This window comes from Salvelinus namaycush, chromosome 2 (assembly GCF_016432855.1).
Source record: "Salvelinus namaycush isolate Seneca chromosome 2, SaNama_1.0, whole genome shotgun sequence".
Classification (NCBI taxonomy): domain Eukaryota; kingdom Metazoa; phylum Chordata; class Actinopteri; order Salmoniformes; family Salmonidae; genus Salvelinus; species Salvelinus namaycush.
Genome location: NC_052308.1, coordinates 78,563,586 through 78,570,538, shown reverse-complemented (window position 1 = coordinate 78,570,538; position 6,953 = coordinate 78,563,586).

Below are 6,953 nucleotides of genomic sequence, written 5' to 3'. Positions count from 1 at the left end.
GCTACTCCTGTCTGGCGGAAGGCTCTGGCTGCTCCTGTCTGGCGGAAGTCTCTGGCTGCTCCTGTCTGGCGGACGGCTCTAGCGGCTCCTGTCTGGCGGACGGCTCTAGCGGCTCCTGTCTGGCAGATGGCTCTGAAGGCTCATGACAGACGGGCGGCTTTGAAGGCTCAGTACAGACGGGCGGCTTTGAAAGCTCAGTACAGACGGGCAGTTCATGCGGCACTTGGCAGACGGACAGTTCAGACGGCGTTGGGCAGACGGGCAGTTCAGGCGCCGTTGGGAAGACGGGCAGTTCAGACGGCGTTGGGCAGACGGGCAGTTCAGGCGCCGCTGGGCAGACGGCAGACTCTGGCCGGCTGAGGCGCACTGTAGGCCTGGTGCGTGGTGCCGGAACTGGAGGTACCGGGCTAAGGACACGCACCTTCAGGCTAGTGCGGGGAGCAGCAACAGGACGCACAGGACTCTGGAGGCGCACAGAAGGCTTGGTGCGTGGTGTAGGCACTGGTGGTAATTGGCTGGAGACACGCACCATAGGGCTAGTGCGTGGAGGAGGAACAGGGCTCTGGAGACGCACAGGAGGCTTGGTGCGTGGTGCCGGTACTGGTGGTAATGGGCTGGAGACACGCACCACAGGGCTAGTGCGTGGAGGAGGAACAGGGCTCTGGAGACGCACAGGAAGCCTGGTGCGTGGTGTAAGCACTGGTGGTACTGGGCTGGGGCGGGGAGGTGGCGCCGGATATACCGGACCATGCAGGCGTACTGGCTCCCTTGAGCACTGAGCCTGCCCAACCTTACCTGGTTGTATGCTCCCCGTAGCCCGACCAGTGCGGGGAAGTGGAATAACCCGCACTGGGCTATGTAGGCGAACCGGGGACACCATGCGTAAGGCTGGTGCCATGTATGCCGGCCCGAGGAGACGCACTGGTGGCCAGATGCGTTGGGCCGGCTTCATGACATCCGGCTCAATACTCAATCTAGCCCTGCCAGTGCGGGGAGGTGGAATAACCCGCACCGGGCTAAGCACACGTACAGGAGACACCGTGCGCTCTACCGCATAACACGGTGTCCGCCCGTACTCTCGCTCTCCACGGTAAGATCTGGAAGTTGGCGCAGGTCTCCTACCTGTAATTATTCTGGCTGCTTCGGTGCTATTTGTGATGGTAGCTGCAATGTAAAACTATGATTTATACCTCAAATATGCACATTTTTCGAACAAAACATAAATGTATTGTATAACATGTTATAAGACTGTCATCTGATGAAGTTGTTTCTTGGTTAGTGACTAATTATATCTCTATTTGGTCGGTTTTGTGATAGCTACCTATGCGGTAGGAACATGATGAAAATATGCGGTTGAGTCTTTGGCTATTGTGGTTAGCTAATATAAATACATATTGTGTTTTCGCTGTAAAACATTTTAAAATCGGACATGATGGCTGGATTCACAAGATGTTTATCTTTCATTTGCTGTATTGGACTTGTGATTTCATGAAAATTATATTATATGATATCCCTGTCGCGTTAGGCTAGGCTATGCTAGTCAGCTTTTTTGATGAGGATGTCCCCGGATCCGGGATGGGTATCACTGTTAAGTCATACACCTTACCACCAAGCACACTTTGGAGAATTTTGAAGAATAGCCCTTCGTGCCAAACATAATCGAATGCTTTTTAAAAGTCAATAAAGCAAGCAAAGATTTTGCCCTCTTTTGTTTGGTGGACGTGTTTATTAATTTGTGTATATATGGTCAGTAGTGCGATGGTTGGGGAGAAAGCCAATTTAACATTTGCTTATTACTTTTTTTTCTTGAAGAAAGGTTTGAATTCTTGAATTCAAAATGCTACAGAAAACCTTTCCCAAGTTGCTGTTTACACAAATTCCCCTGTAATTTTTGGGGTCTGATTTATCTTCACTTTTGTGGACAGGGGAGATGAGCCCCTGGTTCCAGACTTCAGGGAAGCAGACAGAAGTTAGTACAATGTTGAACAATTTAAGCACAGCATTTTGCAACTTAGGTGTGCTGTTTTTCAGCATCTCATTTCAGATGTTATCTAGACCACAAGCCTTCTTTGGTTTTATAGATTATAGCTTTTCATTTGGTTCTTGTTGACTGATTCAAGGATGTTCAATTTTTCTTGAATTTCTAATTGGTTATGTTTTAAGTCTTTTTGTGGGACGTTTTTGTATAGATTATCAAAATAAGTTTTCCAAATTCCTTTATCTTGTATGGCTAATTCTTGTGGCTTTGTCGTGCTCAAGTCTCTTATTGGTATAATTCGATGTCTTGTGTTTCAGTGTATGTTTATATTGTTTCAGAGTTTCAAAGTATTCATATCGTAGCTCTGGGTTGTTTTGCTGCTTATGTTTTTCATTTGACATTTGTTTCAGAAACGTTTTGTTTTTTTGTTTCTGATGTTGCATTTCTTTGGATTTTGCAAATTTGCGTTTGATGGAATATGGATGTTTTGAGTAGCTGAATCAACACCTTCTTTATTGTTTTGGTATTGTAAGTTATCATTTAATTTGAGTTCAATGTTTCAATGAATCTCTCTGCACTCTCTCTCTCTCTCTCTCTCTGTCTCTTGTCTGCTCTTCTCTCTCTCTCTCTCTCTCTCTCTCTCTCTCTCTGTCTCTTGTCTTCTCTTCTCTCTCTATCTGCTGTCTTCGCTTCTCTCTCTATCCCCCTCTGTTGTCTTTCTCTCTCTCTCTTTCTCTCTGTCTCCCTCTCTCGTCTTCTCGCTCGCTCACTCTCTCTCTCTCTGTGTTCACTTTTCTCTCCTCTCTCTCTCCTTCTGTTGTCTTCTCTTTTGTCTCTTTCTTTCTCTCTCTGTTGTCTGCTATTCTCTCTCTCTCATCTTTTCTTCTCACTATCTGTTGTCTTCTCTCCTCTCTCTGTTCTCTTATCTTCTCTTCTCTCTCTCTGCTGTTGTCTTCTCTCTCTCAATTCAATTCAATTAAATTAAATTAAATAGACTTCATTGACATGGCAAGTTATATTACTTACATGGTCAAAGTATACATATAACAAACATGGTGGTAGTAACAGCAATAATAGTAGTTTATTTATTTTGATGTATTTTATTTAACCTTTATTTAACTAGGGAAGTCAGGTAAGAACAAATTCTTATTTACAATGACGGCCTAGGATCAGTGGGTTAACTGCCTTGTTCAGGGCAGAACAACCTTTCGGTTACTGGTCCAACACTCTAACCACTAGGCTACCTGCTGGTTACTGGTCCAACACTCTAACCACTAGGCTACCTGCTGGTTACTGGTCCAACACTCTAACCACTAGGCTATCTGCTGGTTACTGGTCCAACACTCTAACCACTAGGCTACCTGCTGGTTACTGGTCCAACACTCTAACCACTAGGCTACCTGCTGGTTACTGGTCCAACACTCTAACCACTAGGCTATGTGCTGGTTACTGGTCCAACACTCTAACCACTAGGCTATCTGCTGGTTACTGGTCCAACACTCTAACCACTAGGCTACCTGCTGGTTACTGGTCCAACACTCTAACCACTAGGCTATCTGCTGGTTACTGGTCCAACACTCTAACCACTAGGCTATCTGCTGGTTACTGGTCCAACACTCTAACCACTAGGCTATCTGCTGGTTACTGGTCCAACACTCTAACCACTAGGCTATCTGCTGGTTACTGGTCCAACACTCTAACCACTAGGCTACCTGCTGGTTACTGGTCCAACACTCTAACCACTAGGCTACCTGCTGGTTACTGGGTCCAACACTCTAACCACTAGGCTATCTGCTGGTTACTGGTCCAACACTCTAACCACTAGGCTACCTGCTGGTTACTGGTCCAACACTCTAACCACTAGGCTATCTGCAACACTCTAACCACTAGGCTATCTGCTGGTTACTGGTCCAACACTCTAACCACTAGGCTATCTGCTGGTTACTGGTCCAACACTCTAACCACTAGGCTATCTGCTGGTTACTGGTCCAACACTCTAACCACTAGGCTATCTGCTGGTTACTGGCCAACACTCTAAACCACTAGGCTATCTCCGGTTACTGTCCCCAACACTCTAACACTAGGCTATCTGCTGGTTCTGTCCAACACTCTACACACTAGGCTATCTGCTGGTTACTGGTCCAACACTCTAACCACTAGGCTATCTGCTGGTTACTGGTCCAACACTCTAACCACTAGGCTATGCTGCTGGTTACTGGTCCAACACTCTAACCACTAGGCTATCTGCTGGTTACTGGATCCAACACTCTAACCACTAGGCTATCTGCTGTTACTGGCTCCAACACTCTAACCACTAGGCCTACCTGCTGGTTACTGGCCCAACACTCTAACCACTAGGCCTATCTGCTGGTTACTGGTCCCAACACTCTAACCACTAGGCATATCTGCTGGTTACTGGTCCAACACTCTAACCACTAGGCTACCTTGCTGGTTACTGTCCCAACACTCTAACCACTAGGCTATCTGCTGGTTACTGGTCCAACACTCTAACCACTAGGCTATCTGCTGGTTACTGTTCCAACACTCTAACCACTAGGCTACCTGCTGGTTACTGGCCCAACACTCTAACCACTAGGCCACCTGCCGCCCCAACACTCTAAACACTAGGCTATCTGCTGGTTACTGGTCCAACACTCTAACCACTAGGCTATCCTGCTGGTTACTGGTCCCAACACTCTAACCACTAGGCTATGTGCTGGTTACTGGTCCAACACTCTAACCACTAGGCTATCTGCTGGTTACTGGCCCAACACTCTAACCACTAGGCTATGTGCTGGTTACTGGTCCAACACTCTAACCACTAGGCTATCTGCTGGTTACTGGCCCAACACTCTAACCACTAGGCTACCTGCCGCCCCTACACTCTAACCACTAGGCCACCTGCCGCCCCAACACTCTAACCACTAGGCTATCTGCTGGTTACTGGTCCAACACTCTAACCACTAGGCTATGTGCTGGTTACTGGTCCAACACTCTAACCACTAGGCTACCTGCTGGTTACTGGCCCAACACTCTAACCACTAGGCCACCTGCCGCCCCAACACTCTAACCACTAGGCTATCTGCTGGTTACTGGTCCAACACTCTAACCACTAGGCTATCTGCTGGTTACTGGTCCAACACTCTAACCACTAGGCTATGTGCTGGTTACTGGTCCAACACTCTAACCACTAGGCTATCTGCTGGTTACTGGTCCAACACTCTAACCACTAGGCTATCTGCTGGTTACTGGTCCAACACTCTAACCACTAGGCTACCTGCTGGTTACTGGCCCAACACTCTAACCACTAGGCCACCTGCCGCCCCAACACTCTAACCACTAGGCTATCTGCTGGTTACTGGTCCAACACTCTAACCACTAGGCTACCTGCTGGTTACTGGTCCAACACTCTAACCACTAGGCTATCTGCTGGTTACTGGTCCAACACTCTAACCACTAGGCTATGTGCTGGTTACTGGTCCAACACTCTAACCACTAGGCTATCTGCTGGTTACTGGCCCAACACTCTAACCACTAGGCTATGTGCTGGTTACTGGTCCAACACTCTAACCACTAGGCTATCTGCTGGTTACTGGCCCAACACTCTAACCACTAGGCTACCTGCCGCCCCTACACTCTAACCACTAGGCCACCTGCCGCCCCAACACTCTAACCACTAGGCTATCTGCTGGTTACTGGTCCAACACTCTAACCACTAGGCTATGTGCTGGTTACTGGTCCAACACTCTAACCACTAGGCTACCGCTGGTTACTGGCCCAACACTCTAACCACTAGGCCACCTGCCGCCCCAACACTCTAACCACTAGGCTATCTGCTGGTTACTGGTCCAACACTCAACACTAGGCTATCTGCTGGTTACTGGTCCAACACTCTAACCACTAGGCTATGTGCTGGTTACTGGTCCAACACTCTAACCACTAGGCTATCTGCTGGTTACTGGTCCAAACATCTAACACTAGGCTATCTGCTGGTTACTGGTCCAACACTCAACCACTAGGTCCTGCTGGTTACTGGCCCAACACTCTAACCACTAGGCCACCTGCCGCCCCAACACTCTAACCACTAGGCTATCTGCTGGTTACTGGTCCAACACTCTAACCACTAGGCTACCTGCTGGTTACTGGTCCAACACTCTACCACTAGGCTATCTGCTGGTTACTGGTCCAACACTCTAACCACTAGGCTACCTGCTGGTTACTGGTCAACACTCTAACCACTAGGCTACCTGCTGGTTACTGGCCAACGCTCAACCACTAGGCCACCTGCCGCCCCAACACTCTAACCACTAGGCTATCTGCTGGTTACTGGTCCAAACACTCTAACCACTAGGCTAGCTGGGTTACTGGTCCAACACTCTAACCATAGGCATGTGCTGGTTACTGGTCCAACACTCTAACCACTAGGCTATCTGCTGGTTACTGGCCCAACACTCTAACCACTAGGCTATGTGCTGTTACTGGTCCAACACTCTAACCACTAGGCTATCTGCTGGTTACTGGCCCACACTCTAACCACTAGGCTACCTGCCGCCCCTACACTCTAACCACTAGGCCACCTGCCGCCCCAACACTCTAACCACTAGGCTATCTGCTGGTTACTGGTCCAACACTCTAACCACTAGGCTATGTGCTGTTACTGGTCCAACACTCTAACCACAGGCTATCTGCTGGTTACTGGCCCAACATCTAACCACTAGCTACCTGCCGCCCCTACACTCTAACCACTAGGCCACTCGGCCGCCCCAACACTCTAACCACTAGGCTATCTGCTGGTTACTGGTCCAACACTCTAACCACTAGGCTATTGCTGTGTTACTGGTCCAACACTCTACCACTAGGCTACTGTGGTTATGGTCCAACACTCTAACCACTAGGACTACCTGCTGGTTACTGGTCCAACACTCTAACCACTAGGCTATCTGTGGTTACGGTCCAACACTCAACCACTAGGCTA